The sequence below is a fragment of the Lathyrus oleraceus genome, chromosome 4 (assembly GCF_024323335.1).
Source record: "Lathyrus oleraceus cultivar Zhongwan6 chromosome 4, CAAS_Psat_ZW6_1.0, whole genome shotgun sequence".
Lineage (NCBI taxonomy): Eukaryota > Viridiplantae > Streptophyta > Magnoliopsida > Fabales > Fabaceae > Lathyrus > Lathyrus oleraceus.
This window is the reverse complement of record NC_066582.1, coordinates 494,182,743-494,205,982: the sequence shown is the minus strand read 5'-3', so window position 1 is coordinate 494,205,982 and position 23,240 is coordinate 494,182,743. Positions and strand designations below refer to the sequence as shown.

Genomic DNA, 23,240 nt, shown 5'->3' with positions numbered 1-23,240 from the left:
AACCAATTGATCTTTTTGGTAAGGAATCATCCACTTGAACGTGAACTGAGTCAAAGGTAAACAAATTTGAATAAATAGAATTTTTATGTGGTTTGTCACCTTGGGTTACCCTCCTTCCTACTTTGTCTATTAGTGTGGTGTAATGGCAGGTAAAGGGTGCCATCTTTCCTATGAGGTAAAAGTAATCATTGCAACATGGGGAAACATAACTACCCGTACTTCCTTGTGTCAAGTGTTGAATGGTGATTATCTCCCTATGTTTGAACATCACTTATGAGTACCACCTTATTTATTCATTTTAAACTTTTCACTTGCATCGCTTATAATCGATCATTGTCAACGGTTCTTCATACTTTGACTTATTGCCTTCGTCTCCTGTGGCGAACCTCTTTTTAGTGAACATATAATAATACATATTTATCCTTAAACATATAACAATGACTTATTCTTTGTGGCTTCCTGCTGGTGGATTCATCATCTCAAAAGAAATGGGGGTATTTGGGCCCTAGTGTAAATAAAATGTACCTAGATTGCGGATCTATTTACTTGGGCGTAGATAGATCATTTTGATAACCCGAGGACCGGTCCATGGTGTTTCCCGCGCAAAATGATCAAATTTGCAGATGTTTTCCTTTATATCAGTTTGCTATGTATGGTACTACTTTCATGGATTATGGTTTTTGGTTTCCTTTTACCTCATTCTTTAAGAAAACGATGGATGAGGAATCGGTTGAACCTGTTGTGTTCTTAGTGTTTTAACTTGTAATGTTCCATCTTGTTTTTTTGTTAACAACTTCATCTTTTCTTTTGGTAACAAGGACAATACGTGGAACCATTCTTCACTATTAGATGGATGATAATGCTTAAACACTAAGGGAGGCATAACTTGTTGGTGAATTCAAACATGTGAGATGTGAATCTCAAAAAAAGTATTGAGACCCTCATCCAAGTCCAATTTAAACTTGACGAATCAAACAAAAAGCATGAGGAGGATATTCATCGCGCAGATATTTGTAAAAGGTTATTCAGAATCACTGATTGGTTATGAGATATCTTCATGATCAGATCCAATTCTTGGATGAGGATATTATTCAGTCTAAGGTTTCATTGAAGAGAATAAAATTATGGAACCACGACTCTTAGCCTAAAAAAGTAGGGCTTCTTCCCTTCGGTGTAAAAATAAACTTCTAGAAAGGTATTATATCCAACACAAGTTCGAAGGGATAAAAGAGCATGTCACTTTATTGGATTTGGACAACGTGGAACTTGAGGAAAAACTATCAGATGGCTTTTGTTTGGTCTAGGAGGAGAATTTTTTACTTGAGCTATAAATTACTTTGGCTTGGTATGGTGTTTACGAAGTTTAAGTAGTACCTCCTAATGTAAGCACATGTGGTTTCGAGAATGTTGTGAATGGAATTCATGTTTTAAACCCTATTGTTGACTTGGTGACATTCAATCTTGATCCTAACAAGGCAAGATTAAATGAGAAATTTTAATTTTTGCTTTTTGTGTTGTGCTTGTAGGAGAAATTTCACTTATTTTATATATTATTTTGCAATTTTGTAATGGATAACCATATTTATGGTTTATAATAGTATATTCCTACACCGTTCATTATTATTTTAATGTCACAACTCTCTAGATTTTTCTCAGTTAAGACCAATACATCTTCTCTTATGAACTAACAATTTGCAATAAAGACGATCACGACCCAAGGATACCATTTGCTTAACTATTCCTTAGGCTCTGTACTTGAGAAAATGGTGGATTGTTTTAGGTAACCTTTCTTCTCCCTAGTAAGAATCAATAGGTTAGGTCCATTTTTGTAACACCCCGATTTTTATTATAATATTTTATTAATTATTATAATAATTTTTATTTAATTTTTAAGTGTCTTGAGTGATTAATTAATATTATATGGGGTAATGAGTTGTTGGGTAGAATTTACTTCTATTTTTATAACTAAATTATGTTGAAGTGGAGAGTATTGTTTTTAGTATTAAATTAGAGTTTAAATAAAAATTAATGAGAATTGGTAGGATTTATTTAATTAATTTAATAAATTAATTGGTAGAAATTGAGAGAATTTGTGATTAAGGGGTGAAATAGAATTTTAAATAAAAATATGTAAGTGGATAGAATTATGAGGAATAAGGGAATTAGTGTGATTAATGAAATAAAAATAAATATGATTTTCTATTTAAGTAGAAAGGAGAATAGAAAAAAGGAGAGTCTGTAGAAGTTTTGAGAATTAAAAAGTAAGAAGAGAGTGGAGGCAACCTTAAGAGAATAAGTGAAGAAGAGAACCTCCATAAGCAAAGTTCAAAGTTTTTCTACAAATTTGAGGTAAGGGGAGATAATTATTCAATATATGGGTGTTAAGCATTAGGGGTAGTAGGGAGTCCTTATCCTCTTTATCTTTTTCTCTTTGATGTTTCCCCAATTGAGGAATGAATTGAACCTTGGAGGGGTTTGTCCAAAACCTATTAGGGTTGTTGCTGTTAATGTTAATTTTCGTGCTCTACTAATTGGTGAAATTATATGATATGTGTTAAAATGTTATGAATGATGCCATAGAGTTCTCTGTTGATATGGATGTTATTAATTGATATGAAATCTTTTAAAATATTATGATTGATGCCATATAGTTCTTTGTTGATATGAATGTTATTAATTGACATGATATGTATTGAGATTTTGTGATTGATGAGTTCTGAGTTGTGATAAGCAAATGTTGATTTCTGAGTTTGAACTGCCATGAGAATGAAAATATAAAAGTTTGAAACCGTTGTAGAGAGAAAAATCACAGATAGACATAGAAGGGGATTGATCGTCTTGTTTCATGCGTGACTTATGTTTCGTAAGCCCGTTTCAGGTGCGGTAAGTTGCGTTAAAAAGATAACGTGATGATATTTCTGTTGAAGTTGGGAAATTGGGTCGGGGAACACTACAACGGTAGAAGTTCTCTAATTTTATACCAAAAGCGTAGTCAAATTTTAGTCATGTGTTGGTCATCTTGTTTTAAGTGTAACTAGAGTTTCGTAACTCCGATTGATATACAATTAATTGCGTTTAAAAGAGGGTTTAAAGAACCTTTAGACTTGACAATTTCATAATTTTATCATAAATCTTTACTATTTGGGTCTATTGTGAAGTTAGACATTCTGTTTTAGAGTTTATGCATAAAATATTATGATATGGTTGAACTGAAACGAATAGAACTAAAGTTAGATTACTCCGACCAAAATACAATCAATTAAGTTTGAAAGAGGATTTGAAGAACCTTTAAACTAGAGAATTTCATAATTTTATCATAATTATATAATATTTGGCACTATTATGAAGTTAAACATTCTTTTTTAGAGCTAAATCAAGGGTTTATGGACCCTAAGGGTAAACTTAGAGAGGAAAGGGTTTTGGGAAACCCTTTGAGCGATTTAAGGAATTTGAATACATTTATAAATAACTTGGATTTAAGTTATAGATATGTTTAAAGTTAAGTTTGATAAGTAATTGAGTTAAGTTGGGGTTGTTCTTGAAATCTTAAAGGATATACATGTAACCCTTAAACCATGAGTAAAAATTGTTAGAGTTAAATATGACTTATGTTATTGTTATTTAGTTATTAACTAACTCACGAATATGCATTGTTGATGATTATTGACGAGGAAATTATATATTTTAATTATTATGTTGAATTTATGGTGAATGCCTAATGAAAAGGAAAAATGTTGACTTTATGCTGAGATGTTTTGGTATAGTGGAACCATTGATGTGACCTTGCATTGGAGATGATTTATGTTGAGTTTTAGGTTCAAAGGAACTAGTAACGTGTAAGACTTATGTCCAGTGACGAGGATTGGAGTTGGAGGATTGTGGATGACAATTTGCATTGTTTGTTGCATTCATGCATCATGTATATTGGAGATAAGTAGGACTTATGTCCAGTGACGAGTTAGGACTTCGGTCCAGTGACGAGTTAGGACTTTAATCCTATCACGAGTTGGATGATTCAGTAACACACCTCTGAATATCCAAAATTTGTTACCACATGTATTGGAGTAGAGGAAATGAACACATTGCATACATAATTGCATTTGTTGATTAATTATTATGTGGTTGGATTCGTGTGATTGATTTAACTGTGATAATATACTACCCATTGATGTTTATACACCGCTAATATATGGAATGTATTTCTCACCCCTTTTCTATTTGTTTATGTTTTGTTCTTTACGCCAGTGGTGCAGATACTCAGGTAAAGATTGAGGAGATTTAGTTGGTGCTTGTATTGGAGGATGGCGTAGTTGGCCTTCTTCGTTGTTTATCTTTTTGCATTATTTAGTTTTACGCATGTTGCTCTGATAGTGTAACACTTGGTTGGGAATAATTTATTTTGTTTTTTTATGCGAGATGTTCAATTAACTATTTTATGATTAATTGAAGTTGATTTTCTAATTATAAGACAATTTGAAGAGTTATGCTGAGAAATGTGACACCCTAAGTATTATTTTATTCTACATGCTTTATAAATTAGGTGTTTGGGTTTATGGTGTTAAAACTTTGCCATCGAGTGTGGCTTCGGCGCCATCTTCCCTCTTTTGGAGGTATCACTTAATGTATGCCTTTCTCGAAGTGATACTTCCTCTTCATCTATCTTTACCTTTAGAGGGAAATCGGGATTCAGAGATTAAAACATCATTATAGTGAAAAAATAATAATTCTCTATTAATTCAAAGTGCTTGTAAACAAAAGATAAATATTCTAGATGGCTAAGGCCATTCATTATAGTAATTCTTGAGGTCTTGAATTTTTATGGAGTGGTTGGATAACTTCCTCGAGATGTCTTGGTCTTGTATTTATGTTAACTTATAGATCCCCTAAGTGTCGGCTTTATTAATCCATGTCCATATGTCATCTAGCTTGATAATGGTCTGTCAGGATTCCTTTGACTTCTCTTCCCCTTTGTCCCGACACTTTAGCTCTTGAGAATCCTTTTTCCTTAGATCAAAATTAATTATTTGCATCTTATTGCAGTCCTTTCATGGCGGAGCTTGAGGGATGCTAAAAAGCATGACCAAAAATCATAAAGTTTATCTCCATGGTGGCTACAATGTCCTTGTTGGTGTTGTATTTCAACTTCAGGTGAATTGTTGAAGAAACAACCCTAGAGTAGCTAGCGTTAGATGATCAATAAAGAAATTATAAATTGATTTGCAGTCGATTACCAGAAATTGATTTTTCATAATTTTTCTAGTTACTTTCCTCCCTTATGTATCTCGATGGCCTTGTTGTCGACCCATTGAACACTTAGAGGTTGCTCCATTTTCATGGAATGACATTTTCTTAAGACAAATGTAATTTTTACAAGAGATTAGCATACATTATGTCACATGAGCTTTCTTGGTCTACTGAGACCCTTTTCACATCATAGTTTTCCATGACGATCCTTATAAGTAATGAGATATGACAGTTATGCATATTGTTAATTAACTCTTTATCATAAAAGGAAATAGGTGGCAAGCCTTTCCTAGACTATTTTTCCATGGGCTCTTCTTCTATAGCATTATTTCTTTCAGTCTTATTTTTACCGAGTTGTTGAAGGCTCATTTGGAATGAGGTAATGTTTTTTAAACCATCTATTGGTAGTCAACATGGTCCAATATAGGGAGGTTTAATCTAATTGATCCCTTTTATTATTTTCTTCATCTATATCACATGGATCTACTCCGATGTTAATAAGGAGTGCCTCCAAAGATAGGAGTGGTTCCTCCTCAACGCTCATTCAAATGGTTAGTCTTTATCATTCACTAAATGTTCCTCATGTAATGCATTCTTGCAAGACGTTTCTCTCGATGTGTTAAAAGGAGTGTAATAACAAAAATGTGGTTTGTAACTACTATGTCATTGTGGAGTCTGGGTGGCAGGAAACTGTTGCAACATGGAATGTCGGCTCCTTGGAACTGTTTGTTTCGAAACCCCAAGGTGTCAAACTGCCTATTAACCTCCACGAGTAGGTGTCTCAGGAAGGTGTTTGCTTTTTAATTCATTGGAATGTGGACCAGATAGGAAGACCAACCAACACACTTAATATATACTAGTAAGTTTTATTATGGATTTTAACAAATAATAACTATTCCTAAAAAAATTAACAACTATGCATGGATCCATTATTATGATCGATGTTACTTTAAAATTCTAAAAAAATAGTAATAGAATTTTGACTTTAGCGTTCATAACTTTTTTAGCTAATATTGTAAGGACACAAAAATGTGATAGTTCATATTTTTGTTTGAATCAGCACATCTTTACCTAATTATCATGTTTTAAAGTATACATGAGTTGTTATTTCATATTTTATATGTTTAACTTTATGATAAGACTATATATTTTTAATGAGGTAACATGAATTGATTTTATTTATATTAAAACTATACATACATATTTTATAGTTTAAGACTTTTGATTCAATATTTATTTCATAAATAAAAATATAATATAATATAGACTAAACTAATAATTATTTTTTTATGACATTTGAAATAACTTTCAAATTATTATTTTCAATTTATTTGAATAATGTAGATAAATACATAGAAACTATTACTATAATATTAAAAACAAAAGTGTCACCAAACTAGTTAATATTAATTTAAATTGTTCTTAACATGTTTTCTACTAAAATAAATGAATAGGCAGGACCATAGAAGGCCCCTCCCTTCTCATTGATAAAGTTGTCTTCTACTTCAGCCTCTCAATCTATCACCTAATACTGCCAATGCTATTGATTCTCTAGGTTTAGATGTCTACTATTTCTTTATATTAAGATACTTAATCACAATATTTAAACAATGATTAATCGTCAACAAGGGGTTTCTAAACAAAACATAACTCAACAATTTTTTAAATTAGATTATTTTTTACTATGAGTAGATGTTCTAGTTAAAATATCTCCACACTTTAGATATTTTAGATATGTTAAGAGACTAATCATACCAATTGCTTTAGTTAATCTTTTGGTTACATATTAGTTAGACATTAGTTGAATCATAACCAAAACTTAATATTTTATTAGATTTTATGATTAAAATGTAATTTTTATATAAAATAGTCTGTTAGTAAAATTTGAAAAATTCAGTTTAAAGAAAGGGTAAAAATGTGATTGCATCTTCTCCCATCCCATAAAATCAAACAAAGTCATGATATATATGCAGTGTACATCTCCGGCATTTTATTTTGGATGTTGCTTTCCCCAGCTCATTACATCCCACAATATTATAAAAAATTGGAAAAAAGTAGAAGACATTCGATAGTGGGATTATTTAATTTCCAACTTTTCCTTCCTCCATACAAAATTTATGTATTTCACTATTTATATTAACAACAACAAAAAGAAACAATAGAAAAGTAAAGGGTTTTTTTGAGTGTTCGAAATTCTGTAAAAAGAAGATGAGAAAACAAGATAATAGCAGGGACTAAATCAAAATCCCTAAAAAGAAGAAAATTTAAACCTAGAAAACCTAGCTTTTCCAACAATTTTTTTTACTAATAATGTCAACATTGTTTGGGATGTTCGGGAAAGTCGGAAGCATCAATGAGGCTAATACTCTAGGATCACAAGAGTGACACGCAATATCCCAACTCAAAATCTTAAGGCGTTAGGTAAATAAGTCATCTCTTATAAATCTAGCATTCCACCTATTTATAGATAATGTGAGACTTTAACCACTCACACTTGCATCCAACATTCTACCCCACAAAGGTCAATACCCCACATCCTATAACAGAATCTAACACCAGATCCAACTCTCATTCCTCCATAAAGCCGAACTACGACTCTAATATCACTGTTGGGGAGTCCGGGAGCAACGAGAGCACCGATGTGGCCAATGCTCCAAGATTACAAGAGAGGGAGACACCACATCTCAATCCAAAATCTTAAGGTGTTAGTTAAATGAGTCATCTCTCTTATAAATCCAACATTCCATCAATTGATATACAATATTGGACTTTAACCACTCACACTTGCACCCAACAAACATGAACATCATTAGACTAAGTACAAGATTTAGAGGTGATGTAAAGCCTAGCTAGGAAATCTGCACAAAAATTGCCTTCTCGAAGAATGTGAGAAATCATAAGTTCTATGGATTGAGTAAAGTGAACAAAATTGAGTCATATTGTTCTTATCGACCAAGGTATCAAAGAATGATCATCGAAAGTCTTTACCACAAAGATGTAATCAGTTTCCAACCAAAGCTTTTTTCCAATTATTTTCTAAGCTAACTCAATTGCTAACATGGCTCATGTTAACTCAACAAGAAGAACATTCCCATTTCTAATACAATGAACAAAGCTACCAATATGTTCTATCTTGTCATTTTTAAACATCCCTTCACACACATAAAGAGGATGGGTGCCACTAGCCATACCATTTGAGTTACACTTTCACCAATCAAGAGGATGAGGGTTCCAAAGCACCTCACTTAAAATCTTAGATTTAGCTGGATGGATATTGACCTTGAAGTATTTCAAAATGCAAAATTTTAGCATGGATGAGTTTGAGACCTTGTTAGTGTGGTTACCTAAGAGAATCACTTGAGCAAATATAAAAGGAATGCAAGTTCTCCAAGAAGTGCTCTTATCTTCAAATATGTTAAGGTGTCTAGCTTCCCGTATTGCATTGATAATATGTACAATGGCAAAAGACGTAACAATATGGCATTGGGGAGACCAATCCATATCCAACACTTTCCAGCAAGAGTTGGTTGGTGATGTAACACTTCGATTATTTTAATTATATTACTTTATTTGAGTTTGATGTGTTTATGAACTATCCGGTTATTTGATTATTTTATGAGGGTGGATTGAATGACTATTATTTATTTAATTATTTAATTAGTTATAATAATAGAAAATATAAGAGGAACCAAGTTTGGGGTAGTAATTTAGAGTTTTGAGAAAAATAGGGCGGTGGATGTGATAATAGAGAAGATGAGGGGATTAAGAGATTTATTTAGGATAAAATAAAATAAGATTTATTTTATAAAATAGAAGAGAATAATAGAAACTGAGCACATGAAAAGTTTGAGGAAAAGAAGAGCGAGAGAGAGAGAGAGAGAGAGAACTAAGCCCTAGCATAACAAGAGCAAGAGGGAGAGTGGTCATTGTCAAGGTTGAAGCTTTACCATATAATCGAGGTAAGGGGGATAACTTTTCATGATAAGGGTGTCTATTCTTGTAGGATAGAGGGGGATCCTTACCCCTATCTCTTCCCTTTTCTCCCTTGTTCTCCTTTGACGAGGGTTTTGTGGATTATGTGAGGTTTGTGCAAAACCTTCATAATCAACTGATGCGTTGTTAATTTCTATTGACATGAAACATGTTATATGTTACTTTAATGTCAATTGCATGATAAATTACCATGAGATATTTGATGATGATGATGATGATGATGTCAATATTGTTGATGTATGTGTTGATGAAGAGCATGCTCAATTGATGAGATAATGTATTTTGATGTTTGAATGTGATGAAATTTCATATATTTCATGTATCCTGATGTGTGATACGTTTTGGGGCTGTTAGATGTCAAAAATTAAGGTTTGGGGGACTGATGCAAGGTTGGAAAACAAGAGAGATCGCACAAAATCAAGAAACACAATTTGGGGTTCCTGGGCTGATACATGCGTCGTAGCTGCTACGGGTGGCCGTAGCAGCCCAATGGTTTTGTATCGGAGGATTTTCCAAGGTGGGTTTTCCTTGGGGGGGGGGGGGGGGGGTACTATGGTATGTGTTACCTAACACTGGCGGTTGTAGTAGCTCCATGGTTTTTGTACCAAACATGTTATTTCGTGCATAACTTGAGTTTTGTGACTCCGTTTATGGCACGGTTCAAAGCGTTGGGAAAATGGTGTGCAATACTACCTTATAATAATTATTTATAGGCAAAAATATGTACATGATAATATGATGAGTACATTTTCTTGTGATAAGTATTATGTGATGATTATTGAATAATTATGTAATCATGAATTGATAGTTGATATGTGTTGAGTTGTGATGCTCTGAGTGGTTATATGAATGTTATAATGATGAGTATTTTTAAGAAACTATATGATTATAATGATTGTGTCGAGTTATTATGAGATTTATTTGATTTGGTGGAACCGTTTATTGTGGCCTTGCATTGGCGATTATTATGCTAAGTTTTAGATTCAAGAGAAACCGGTGACGAGTAATGATGATGGAGGTAGAGATGTATATTGTGTGTTTCGTTTTGCATTAATATATCAAGTAAATGAGAGATAGGTAGGACTTCGACCCAGTGATGAGTGAGACTTTGTTCCTGTGATGAGTAGGACTTCAGTGCAGTGACGAGTGGACAATTCGATAACATATCTCTAACTTCCAAAAACCTTGGTATTGTAACATCTCAGATTTAATAAATTATTTTATTTTAATTTAATTATACTTTTTGTGCATTTATTTGTGGCTCATTTGATTATTGCGTGTGGGTGGATAAATGAATGTGGGTTAGACAGGGTGAGTGACCTTGTAGTAGAGTGTGGAGAGTAATTAGAGAAAGCTAGAATATTTTAGAATTATTTTATTTAGTGAAATAATGTTTTTGATTTTATTATTTAAATAATAGTGTTTTAATTATTAAATAAAATAATATGAGTAGTGAAAATTTTAGTGAATTTGATTATTTTGTTATTAGAGATAAAATAATAAGAATAGAGTAATTAAATATAGGAAATAAAATAGGAAGAGCATTGTTGGGTTTTTGTGAGTAAGTGTGGATAGAAAGGTAGATCCAAAATTTATGAGTTTTGTTATTGTAAAAAGAAAGTTAGAGAGTTAGAGGGTTTTACACAGTACATGAATAGGAAGAGTGAAAGTGATATGGCAAATAGAATAGCAAGATGAAAGCTAGCATAGAAAGAGAAGAGAACCTATAACAGAACCAACCATTACTGATAGGACAACAAGGTAAGGGGGGAGAATAACTTTTGATAAAAAAGACTTATGCATGAGGGGTATGATAAAAAAGACATATCAAAGTCGTTCGATCCGACTAAAATGGTGAGTATACTTCGACAAATTTCATGAAGTATTGTGAGAAGGAAGGCATAAGAAGATTTCTAACTACACCATATTCTCCTCAACAAAACGGTGTGGCTGAAAGGAAGAACCGAACTAGTCTCGACATGGTTCGTTCAATGCTCAAGAGCAAGAACATGTCGAAATAATTTTGGGCAGAAGCTATACAATGTGCCATTTATGTTCAAAATAGATGTCCACATGCGAAGTTAGATGATCAAACACCACAAGAGGTATGGAGCAGATAAAAACCAACATTTTCTCATCTCAAAGTGTTCGATAGTGTGGATTATGCACACGTACCAGATCAACAAAAAACGAAGCTTGAAGACAAAAGCAAAAAGTACATATTTATTGGATACGATGAGAGGACAAAAGGGTACAAACTACTCGACCCGACAAGCAAGAAGGTGATAGTGAGTCGAGATGTGCGAATAAATGAAGCAAGCAAATGGGACTGGAACAATTTGACAAAAGTTATCGTCGAGGTTGGAGACTCATCAGTCGCTGCACCTACAAGCATACCAACAAACTTCGAAACTACTGACTCATCATTCTTTTAGCAGATACTGAAAACATTAGTTTTGAAGAAGCGCTGCGAGACAAGAAGTGGAAAACTGCTATGGACGAAGAGATTAAGGCGGTTGACCGCAATAACACATGGGAGCTAGTCGAATTTTCGAAAGGAAGTCAAACCATTGGTGTGAAGTGGGTATTTAAGAAAAAGATGAATGATCAAGGCGGACTATAATGGTATAAGGTGCGACTTGTTGCAAAGGGATACAAGAAAAAGGTAGGAATTGACTATGATGGGATATTTGCTCCTGTTACAAGAATGGAGACAATTTGATTACTCATCTCACAAGCTGCTCAATTCAAATGGCCGATATTTCAAATGGATGTCAAGTCGGCATTTCTGAATGGTGTGCTTGAAGAAGAAGTATACATTGAACAACCACCCAGGTATATGAAAGTTGGAGAAGAGAATAAGGTGTTGAAATTGAAGAAAGTGCTTTATGGGATGAAGCAAGCACCGCGGGCATGGAATACACGTATCAACACATATTTCAAGGAGAATGAGTTCAAGAAGTGTCCGTATGAGCATGCCTTTTATGTAAATAAGAATGAAGGTAACATGTTGTTTGTTGCTCTCTATGTCAATGATCTTATCTTTTTGGGTAGTAATGATCAAATGACAGAAGAATTCAAAGGCACAATGACATGGGAATTTGAGATGACAAATTTGGGCTTGATGATATTTTTTCTTGGTATGGAGGTTAGACAAGTAGAAACAAGATTTTTTATATCACATGAGACATATGCAAAGGAAATCCTGAAAAAAATACAAAATGAAATATTGTAACCCGGTCTCGAAACCTATGGGACCAGGTGCAAAGCTGTTGAAGTTCGATGGAGGAGAACGTGTCGAAGCAAGTAGATACAAGAGTCTGGTAGGAAGCCTTCTCTATCTCACATGTACAAGGCCGAAAATTTCATTAAGTGTCAACATTGTAAGTCGATTCATGGAGGAGCCAGTATATTCACATTGGAAGGCATTGAAGTGAATCCTAAGGTACATCCAAGGAACAATGTCATTTGGAATGTTCTGTTCAAGAACAGAAGATTACAAATTGATTAGTTACTCCGACAACGATTGGTGTGGAGATATAGACGATCGAAAAAGCACCTCAGGATATGTGTTCTTTATGGGAAATACTGTATTTACATGGCTTTTTAAGAAGCAGCCGATAGTAATGATTTCGACATGTGAAGCTGAATATGTGGAATCATATTTGTGTGTTTGTCATGCGATATGGCTTAGAAATTTGTTGATCCAGATGGAACTAAAACAACTAGGTGCATCCGTGATTCGAATTGACAACAAATCAACAATTGAGTTAGCAAAGAATCCAGTGAACCATGAAAGAAACAAATACATCGATGTTCATTTTCATTTTATCCAAAATCATGCGAAGGAAGGAAATATGGAGTTGGCACATGTGGCAAGTTAGGATCAAGCTGCAGATATCTTCACAAAACCGCTACCAAAAGTACTTTTCGACAAATGCAAGAAGATAATTGGTATGGCGGATGGTAGAAACATTTAAGTTTACAGGGGAATTTTGTTGAATAAACTTTAAATGCTATTTTAAGTGAGTTTTAATTTAGAAGTTAGTGGAAAGATAAAGAGTTCTTGTAGTTGAAAGGCCAAAAGATTAGTGATCTATTAATAGAACTTAGTTGCATTTTAATTCCTATAATAACAGTATCTTGGGTCTATATAAAGACTTGGTTGTATTCTCATTTTAATAAGCAAGAGAGAAACTTACAAAGTAGTATTTGTGTCAACAGTTTTTAGAGGTGGTGGTTGCATATGGGATATGGAGATTTCTGATGGAGCTTGGCCGGCGAAAATGGAAGCAAAGTGGTGGTTCAGACATGGTAGGGAGAGGTCCGACGCGGAAGAAAAAGTGGAATGTTTCCGATGAGTTTGTTTATGGTAGAGGGCTGAGGATTTGGGAGAAGGGTGAGCAGTGGAGAAAAAAAGAAGGTGGGGGTAGCAGATGAGAGGAAGAAGAGAGCGTCTCTGAGTTTCTTTTTTCAAAAGAGTGTTTGGATCGCTTTAAAAAATAGTTTTTCCTTTCAGAAAGATGGTTCCACTTTTCTCTCCTCTTTCAAAATGAGATACATGCCTATATCAAGATGCGTCGTGTGGTATGAGTACGTTGGTCTACTTTCTTCACAAGCCAAGTGTATCGATATATACTATAACAAACTACGGTTTTCCTATTTTATAAAATTTCACAAATGCCCCCCTTTTTGATATTTTTAGTGAAAAAAAGAGTCTTAAATAATTAATCCAAATAAAATTAAAATTTTTATCTTAGCACAATAAAATATAAATGAAAACATGAATAATCCTATTTATTTTTTATGAACTTGTTGACAAAAAGATAAAAATAAACAGACTTAAAATGAATAAAAATCAAGCGCAAAAGTGTTTGAAAGTTAAACTGAATGCACCAAAAATGATCCGCGCGAAATAACTCTCGAAAACATACATGTTTTGATCAAATTTTGAAATAAAAATGACCGATTAAAAGGCTCATACTGTTTAAAATGAGACATGAATAATAGTCGAAAAATTAAAACGAGCATGTCAGGTTAAACTATATGAACCGTAGATTAATAAAATTGACGTCTGCAAGCTTGATTTTGAAATTTTTCGCTCGCTAATTTCACGTACATTTGAGAATCAGTTTGACCGGTCTGTCTGTAAATCCGAGATATTATTCTAATTGACATATGAGACATTATACGGCATGAAATGCATGTTATGCTATGTAGATGATGTAGATGTCAGGATGAATGTATTGATTTATTGAATGAGGGGTATAATTGGGGTATGACAATGGACATTGTTTGATTTCACGTGAATTAGAAGAGTGAAAAAGATAGGGCAAATATAAGAGTAAGAGGAAAGCTAGCACAAAAAGAGATGAGAACCAAGAACAAAATAAATCATGGTTGATAGGAGAACAAGGTAAGTCGGAGAATAACTTTTGATAAAAATGGCTTATACATGACGGATAAGGTTGATGAGTCCTTAACCTCCAATATGATTAAATGACTTGTTGAGAATTCTGAATTTGGTGATCCTATGTGATATTATGCTATTATGAGTGTTGTTTTATATGTCAATGTATGAATAAAATTTTGTTTCTGTGTGTTCACGTATTTTCACCATTGATGATGTTGAAGGTTTAAAGCTTTGGGGTTAATATATTTCCGATAAAATTAAGAATTATATGTGTTAAATTTTTATTTTAATCATCTATCGTATAAGAAAGTAAGATGTTATAGAAATCTCAAAGTCTCATCATGCTGACAGATTTGAAGGTATATGTACTCAAAATTTAAATGTTAAGTCAATGGATCGGGATGTAGTACTTCAAGCACATTTCTATATTTTAAATAATCTTAGTGTAGTTGAACCTTACATAGTTGCTCACAAAAAAGTTATAAAGAAAAAATATCCCCGAATGAATGACAAGTTGTTGTTGACCCGACATAACAAGGAATTCATAAGTCAGTCTAATATGCGGATTTCTAATGATGATTATGCATCCGAGACAATTAAATGGTTATCGTACATGCCAAAATTTACTATGACAACTTGGATGATATACAACATTTCTAATTATTCTTTTTCTACAAAAGAAAAAGATGTTCATAGTATAATTCAAAATAATTGAGTTATGGTTGAGGCCGAATCCATGTATTTCTCTAGTTCGAAAGATAAGAATCAAATTTTGGCAACTTCCGCATTCTATGGTTTCATTGAAGAGATTTTGGAGATTGACTATGTTACTTTCAACGTGTGTTTATTTAAATGTAAGTGGGTTTCCAATAACAATAGTGTACAAATTGATGAGTTAGGATTCACACAGGTTGACCTTAGTAAGAAAACTTATAACACCGAACCATACATCATGGCTACTCAAGCAAAACAAGTTTTTTATGTGACAGACCCTGCAGACTTTTCGAGGAGAATGTCAATTATTCTCAAAGGAAAACACATTCCTCTAGTGATGATGAAAGTTTTGATATTCCTTCCACTCCTTCTTATGCCACACAAGTGCCAAATTCATATGAAGAAGTTGATAGAAATGATGTACATGCTATTCGTAACGATCATCAAGAAGGCATATGAGAAAATTAAAAAGTAAGTATTTTATATTCCTCATTCATAATTTATTGTATGTTATAATTACTAATGATGTTATTTTCTAACAACTATTATCATTTAAAATTATAGGTGTTTAAAGTCAAGACACCAAGAGACAAGACACCAAGACAACAAGATAGTATTATTTATTATAGTGATGTGTATATTGTAGGTTGTTTTGTGCCATTTTGGTTTTGATGTAATATACAATTTTTGGTTCCTAATGGAATTGTGTCATTGATATAATATATTTTTTGGTGTAATTCAATTCAAAAATGGTTGTATTATTGTTTCTAGTCTGATATGATTCAGAAATATCCAGGTTTAAAATGTGAGAATACCGTAAAATTGACAAATATATAAAAAAATAAATTATATCACAACAGTTTTTAACTTAACAGTTGTTATAAGTAGAGCGCGATATCCATAATAATAAAAGGCATAAATGGAGTTGTTGTGATTCGAATCATGATCTATAAATTATTTCACAATGGTTGGTTGAATAAACCGTTGTTATAGGTAGCGCGCTACCTAACTTATAACCACGGCCTGATCGCCCGTTGTGGATACCACCATACAACCACATATTACCTAACAACGAACATGCAACTGTTATTATATGTGTTTTACAACCGTCATTATATGTGTTTTCCGCAGTAATACTTATCTGTGGGAATCTCTTATTCCTTATCCTTCATGATTAGCTTCTCAAAGAACTTCAAATTTCGGGACTGAATAATTTGATTAGATTTCAAATTCAAAAGTCTATATAAATCATGATTCATCTTTGTATGTCTTACAATAATAAGTCTCGTTGAACCCAAACATGTTATTCACATAGAATCCAAATCCAAATTCAATGGCATAATTTAAAACCATAAACTTTAGTTAATTTGACTATTTTATTAACTAATCGATCCAAACTTTCAAATTTTAAAATTTTCAATTTAATTTATCCTTCTTCGTGAATAACATCTAGAAGTTTATTTTCACGAATAAACAAAAGCAATCAGGAATTAATTAAATTTATTATTTAATTTTAATATATATTTCTTCATCATGAATTATATATAGTGTATTAATTTACCGTGTGATGTGTTTATATTGGAATATATAACATGAATTAGATACTTATATTGTAGTGTTTTCAATTATATCTATTGCACACTCATTTGTTATGCGTACGAAAGTAACCATGCTCTTTTTATATATGGAATGTTAAGCCATTATCAAACAATGCTATGTAATCTTTAAAAAAAACATGCTTTATGTAGTAAATTATAAAATATCATATTTACATACAATCATGACATCATTTAAATTACCGCAAGACATTTATATGCTACAATACAATTTTAAAAACTTAATTTTATCGGTTAGATTCAATACTATCAGAGATTATAATATTGATAATCTGACTTTTGAAACGTTTGATATTTTTTTTAATGAAAATCAATATTAAACGTATTGAATTCATGATATCGACTCTACGATACAACAGTTTATTTTTTGATGTTTGAAACGGAAATCTTGATTGCCATTGTTTGATTTATTATAAGATTATTAAAAAATTAATTTATAAATTAAATAGATCGATACTAGAATCGTGAGTGAATGATTTTTTTTATAGTATCTCAAGTATTTTCAGATTGATTATTTTAGAGTTTCTACGTAATAATATAAAAAACAATTCAGTTTATACTTTAGTTTGGATAAAATCGATGAAAACTTAAATATAATAAAAATGAAATTCAGAATTTTATGTGAAGATGATAGATTTTTCTCATTTGTTTTTCTAAATTCAGAATGCTTAATTTATAGATCAAACTAATATTATTTCATAAGGTTGCGGTTTTTGATGAAAGACATACTTTCAACAATATTTTTGTTAAATATTACATTATTTCGCCTACATCATCATTTTTCAAACGTTGTATTATTTCGTCTATAATATTAATTTCAAAAATTGTATTGTTTCATATTCTATAACATTTATTAAATATTGTCTATTTCTGAATTCAAAATATAAATGACTTATAGCAACACTTCATAAATATTATCTATTTATGAATTAAAAGTTAATCTTCATTTTTATATTTTATTGTCATTTTAAAATACACTTAAAGTTATTAATTATTAATAAGTTACTCAAAATTCTTAATCGGCGACACTTAATGCCAACTATCATTTTCGATTTCTAACATACCTTTCATTTCTAACACATTCTTAATATCAACAATCCTTTCCGATTTCTACTAGACCTTTCATTTCCAACACATTCACAAAAGTGAGTATTTTTTTAATATAATTAAAATGTTGAAATAGGTCACACCATAGGAATGAGGAGTATAATAAATTTTCTCTCTTATAATACTGTATTGAATTAACATAAAATACATGTGACGTTAATTCAAAGTTTGACATTAACTATTTATTCAAATATTAGTAATAGTAGTATAAATTGATGAAAATGATGTAACCAGAGAGTTGTGTGATAAGTTTGTCTTGTTTTGTGATTTCATGACTTACTAAAAAGTTGAAAAAAGCAAACCTGGAGCTGACGGGGCAAGGGACCCACGAAAACGAGAAGCCGACAAAGACATTCAAAAGTGGGACCCACTCAAAATGGTTTTTTGCTGGCGTTACCACTCACCTGTCCTTGTCTCACGGCTCCACTACAACTGCCCGTATATTACGGTCAGCTATGACCTCTTAGTTATTGCACCTTACACGTGCGGCCTCTTGATATAGTACGAGACAACTTAAGTTATACTATCTCTATTTTTCACATATTTTTTTAAACTTTACTATACTTATACGGATTTCAAAATACACACAAAAAAATAAAAATACAAATAAGGTGGCCCATATTTGTGTGTCTAAATATGATTTTCCAACTTTTTATTAAGGAGAAATTCAATGATTTTTTCACTGGTATTTAGTATATGAAAAATAGTTTAGAAGAAATCAAAGAGACTAAGGCAATTAGGTTTCTGAAATTTCATTCCGTTGGAGATGAAAATTGATGATAATTTATTCAAAAGAAATTGTTAGCCCAAAAATATAGCAGAGAGAATACATCCCACTTTATTTAAAGTAAGAGGTATCTAAGAGTATCTCTAGCGGTAACAGTTCTGTAGTTTTTCAACCAGTTTGTCAGAGTGGAAGCAGTTTCATTGGACGGAGTTCGTCAACAATGCAAGGCAAGTGCTTCAGCATGCAACAGTTACTTTCTTTTTTTCTATTTTTTTATTTAGAAAGTAACCGTTCAACGGCTACTTATTTTATTTATTTATTTATTTTTAACATATTTTTTATTATAAATATAATTTTGGTTTCCAAAAATTTACCAACACAAATTTCTCTCACTTTTATTTTCTCTTCAATTTGAAATTTCTCTCTCACAATTTCATCATTTTATTCCTATACTTTTAATTTTTTTTCAACAATTTTTTCTCATTAGCATTTTTTTTACAAAATATTTAATTCAAAATTTCATCTTTTTACTTCAAATTACAATTGTTTAGGCCAAATGGATCCTAATCATTTTCATTATCAACAAGCTTTTTTCAATTACATGCAAAATTATCAAAATCCTAATCCTCAAAATTCTCAAATTCCACCGGTGCCAACAAACCCCGCCATATTTCTTCCGTCACCAAACAATCCAAATATGTATCATATACCTCAAATGAATTTTAATAGTATGGAATTCTCTACTCAAGTTCCACCATTTTCTACTCAAGCCCACAATTTTCTACTCAAGTTGGTACTGAAAAAGAAGAAAGGGTTGTCGTTAAAAAAAGATCTCGAGAGCAATTTACAAGGGAAGAGGATATACTACTTATCCAATCATGGCTCAATGTTTCAAAGGATCCAATTGTGGGAGTTGATCAAAAGGCTGAGAGTTTTTGGTTAAGAATTGTTGCTAGTTATAACCAATATCGTGGGCAATTGCGGGAAAAGTTAGGGGGACAGTTAAAATGTCGATGGCATAGAATAAATGGCATGGTTCAAAAATTTGTTGGGTGTTACAAAATTGCTCTTAAAGGAAAGAAAAGTGGGACATCCGAGACCGATGTCATGGTAGATGCACATGCTATTTTTGCTCAGGATCAAGGTACAACACTCAATCTTGAGTATGCATGGCGATTGTTAAAAGATGAAGCTAAATGGCGCATCGTCGAAGAATCGATTGGAAGTTCTGCAAAAATAACAAAGACTTATGCTAGTGGGGCATCATCGGAGAACCCAGATACAACTTCAAGTTATGAGTTTAACTCATCATCACCAATGGAGCGTCCAATGGGACAAAAAGCAGCAAAAAGGAAGGGTAAGGCATCCGAAATTCCAAATGCAACGCAAGATGCAAAGAATAAAAGAGCAATAACAATGGACAGACTTGCGCAAGCTAAGGAGGACGAGCTAGAATTAAGGGTAATGCAAATGATGATGAAAGACACTTCTACTATGAACGATAGTCAACGAGATATTCATGAAAAATATTGTAATAAGATGAAAAAAAAAATATGGAATGTAGTTAGTATCACTTATGTAAAATGGTCATTAGTACCACTTTGATTTATCAACACTTATGTAAAATGGTCATTAGTACCACTTTAATTTAAACTAACCGTTATTCAAACTAGCCGTTATTCAAACCATTATATATACTACCACTTATGTCATTGTTCTCTCATTCTCATCTTATTCTTCTCATTTTTCTCTCATTCTTTACTCACTAAATGGATTCAGACAATTCAGATAATTACGATCAAGAATTTTGGGAGTTGGTTGAAGAAGAATTTATGGACGACAGTGATGAAGAAGAACAACTTCAGAATGAACGTCGATCTGGAAGTTCCTCTAGGCCAAAGAGAAGAACAACGGTAGATCGAGGTCGTGAAGAAGGGCACAATCGATTATTCAATGACTACTTCTCGGAAAACCCAGTATACACAGATGTTCAATTCCGAAGAAGGTTCAGAATGCATAGGCATGTATTTCTTCGAATTGTAGATGCCCTTGGAAATCATGATGAATATTTCCAAATAAGGGTCGATGCAATTGGTAAAATGGGTCTTTCACCATTGCAGAAATGTACATCTGCTATTCGTATGCTGGCGTATGGGTCTCCTGCTGACCTTGTAGACGAATATGTTCGAATCGGTGAAAGCACTTCAATTGAGTGCTTAGAAAGATTTGTTAAGGGTGTCAATGTTGTATTTGGCGCTGAGTATTTGAGAAAGCCTAACAACACTGATGTTGAACATCTTTTACAAATGGGAGAGTCACGTGGCTTTCCAGGTATGTTGGGTTCCATCGATTGTATGCATTAGGTATGGAAAAATTGTCTTGTTGCATGGAAAGGACAATTTTGTCGAGGTGATCATGGTAAGCCCACAATCATGCTTGAAGCAGTGGCATCACAAGACTTATGGATTTGACATGCTTTTTTTGGTATTGCAGGTTCAAACAATGACATTAATGTGCTAAACCAATCCAATGTGTTTAACGATATTTTGGAAGGACGTGCTCCCAATGTGTAATATACAATCAATGGGACACCATATAATATGGGGTATTATTTAGCAGATGGTATATATCCCGAGTGGGCTACATTTGTCAAGACTATTTCAATGCCACAGGGAGAAAAGAAAAAATTATTTGCTCAACATCAAGAATCGGCTAGAAAAGATGTGGAGCGAGCATTTGGAGTGCTTCAATCTCGATTTGCAATTATACGTGGCCTAGCGCATGCCTGACACATGGACACTCTCAAGCATACCATATATGCCCGCATCATATTGCACAACATGATTGTGGAAGATGAACGACATACATATGGAGGTAATTTTGATTACTCTTATGATAATGTGGATATCAATAACTCAACAACTGAAACATTTAGCGGTCCTCATCCGAATCTTGCAACAAGACTACAAAGAAGAGCAAGTATTCAAGAAAAACAAGTTCATCGTAAACTTCAAGGAGATCTAGTCGAATATATTTGGGAACGTTTTGGACATGAAGATGATGAAATTTAAGTTTGATTAATTATGTGATGTTATTTATTTTTATTGTTTTTAATTATATATCATGTATTTGAGATTAATTTTAATTATCATTTTAAATTATAAGTTTAATTTTTTTATTTTTTATTTTATATCAAATTTAATTTAAAACACTAAAATTATTATTTTAATTAATATAAAATTTAATATGAATAAAATATTAATATATAAAATAAAATTGTGAGATCCAATCTGAGTTCTTCAGAGTTGCACCATTGGAGTGAAAAAGTAGTTGAGTTGCTTCAAGCTGACGTGGCTTAATAGGTCCCACAAAGAACCCAAAAATGGGTTCACGGTTTGGAGATGCTCTAAGATACCTAATTCTCTACAATTATATAGAAAGGTTCTATAAAAAATCATTTAAAAAAATGTTCACAAGTTGATTTTTTTGTTAATTCGAAAATCATATCATCCGAGTTGATTTTTAGTATTCGAAAATCATATCATCTTTTTTCATAAGATGACATAAGAAATGATGTTTGATATCTATATTTTGCACGTGAGTGTAGTACTGAGTTTTTGGTAAAATTTACCGCACTAGTGTTGTCACATTGTATTGGAATGCAATCAATTTTTAAATTATAGTTTAATAATTGTTGCTTAAGCTACAAGACTTGAGTACAACAACTTCCAGTAGCCACATACTCGGTCTCAGCAATAGAAAGAGCATTGTTATGTTTATTTTTACTATACCTTGAAATCAAACAATTCCCAAAAATATGATATGTACCACTAATACTTTAAAATCTGACTTGTACACAATGATGTTAGAATAAGAAAAACATATCAAGCTACAACTACTTTTTAGGGAACCAAATACCATGTTTTGATGCACCAATTAGGTATCTTAAAATACATTTCAAAATCTTATAGTCTCAAACCCCCAACACACATACAAACACTAACATAATATTGATCCTACTTGCTATTAAATAGAGCAATGATCATATGATATCTTGATATTTGGTAAACTCGGTCCCTTATTCACACTTGTTGATCATTAAGTTTAAAGCTATGGTGTAGAGATTAACTTTACATCTTGTATTTCATACTTCTTAAGTACCTCTAGACAAAATTTTGTTTGACTAAGAAATTCCATTTCTCCTTTTGTTTGATCTGAACTCTAAAAAAATTGAGTTTCCCATTAGAGACATCTCAAATTCTCCCTACATAGTATTATAAAATTAGCTACAAATATATTCATTAGTAGAACTAAAAATAATATCCTCAACATAAATTTGAAATAATAAAATATTCTTTCCATTTCATTTTGTAGACAAGGTGGTGTCAACAGTTCCACGAGTAAATCACTTTTTCATTAAAATGCC

At 32.4% G+C, this 23,240-nt stretch overlaps 1 pseudogene; it reads left to right on the top strand.

Moving 5' to 3' along the window:
- Positions 1-20,583: 20,583 nt before the first annotated feature.
- On the top strand, positions 20,584-21,891 carry LOC127138184 (uncharacterized; annotated as a pseudogene).
- The last annotated feature ends 1,349 nt before the right edge of the window (positions 21,892-23,240 follow it).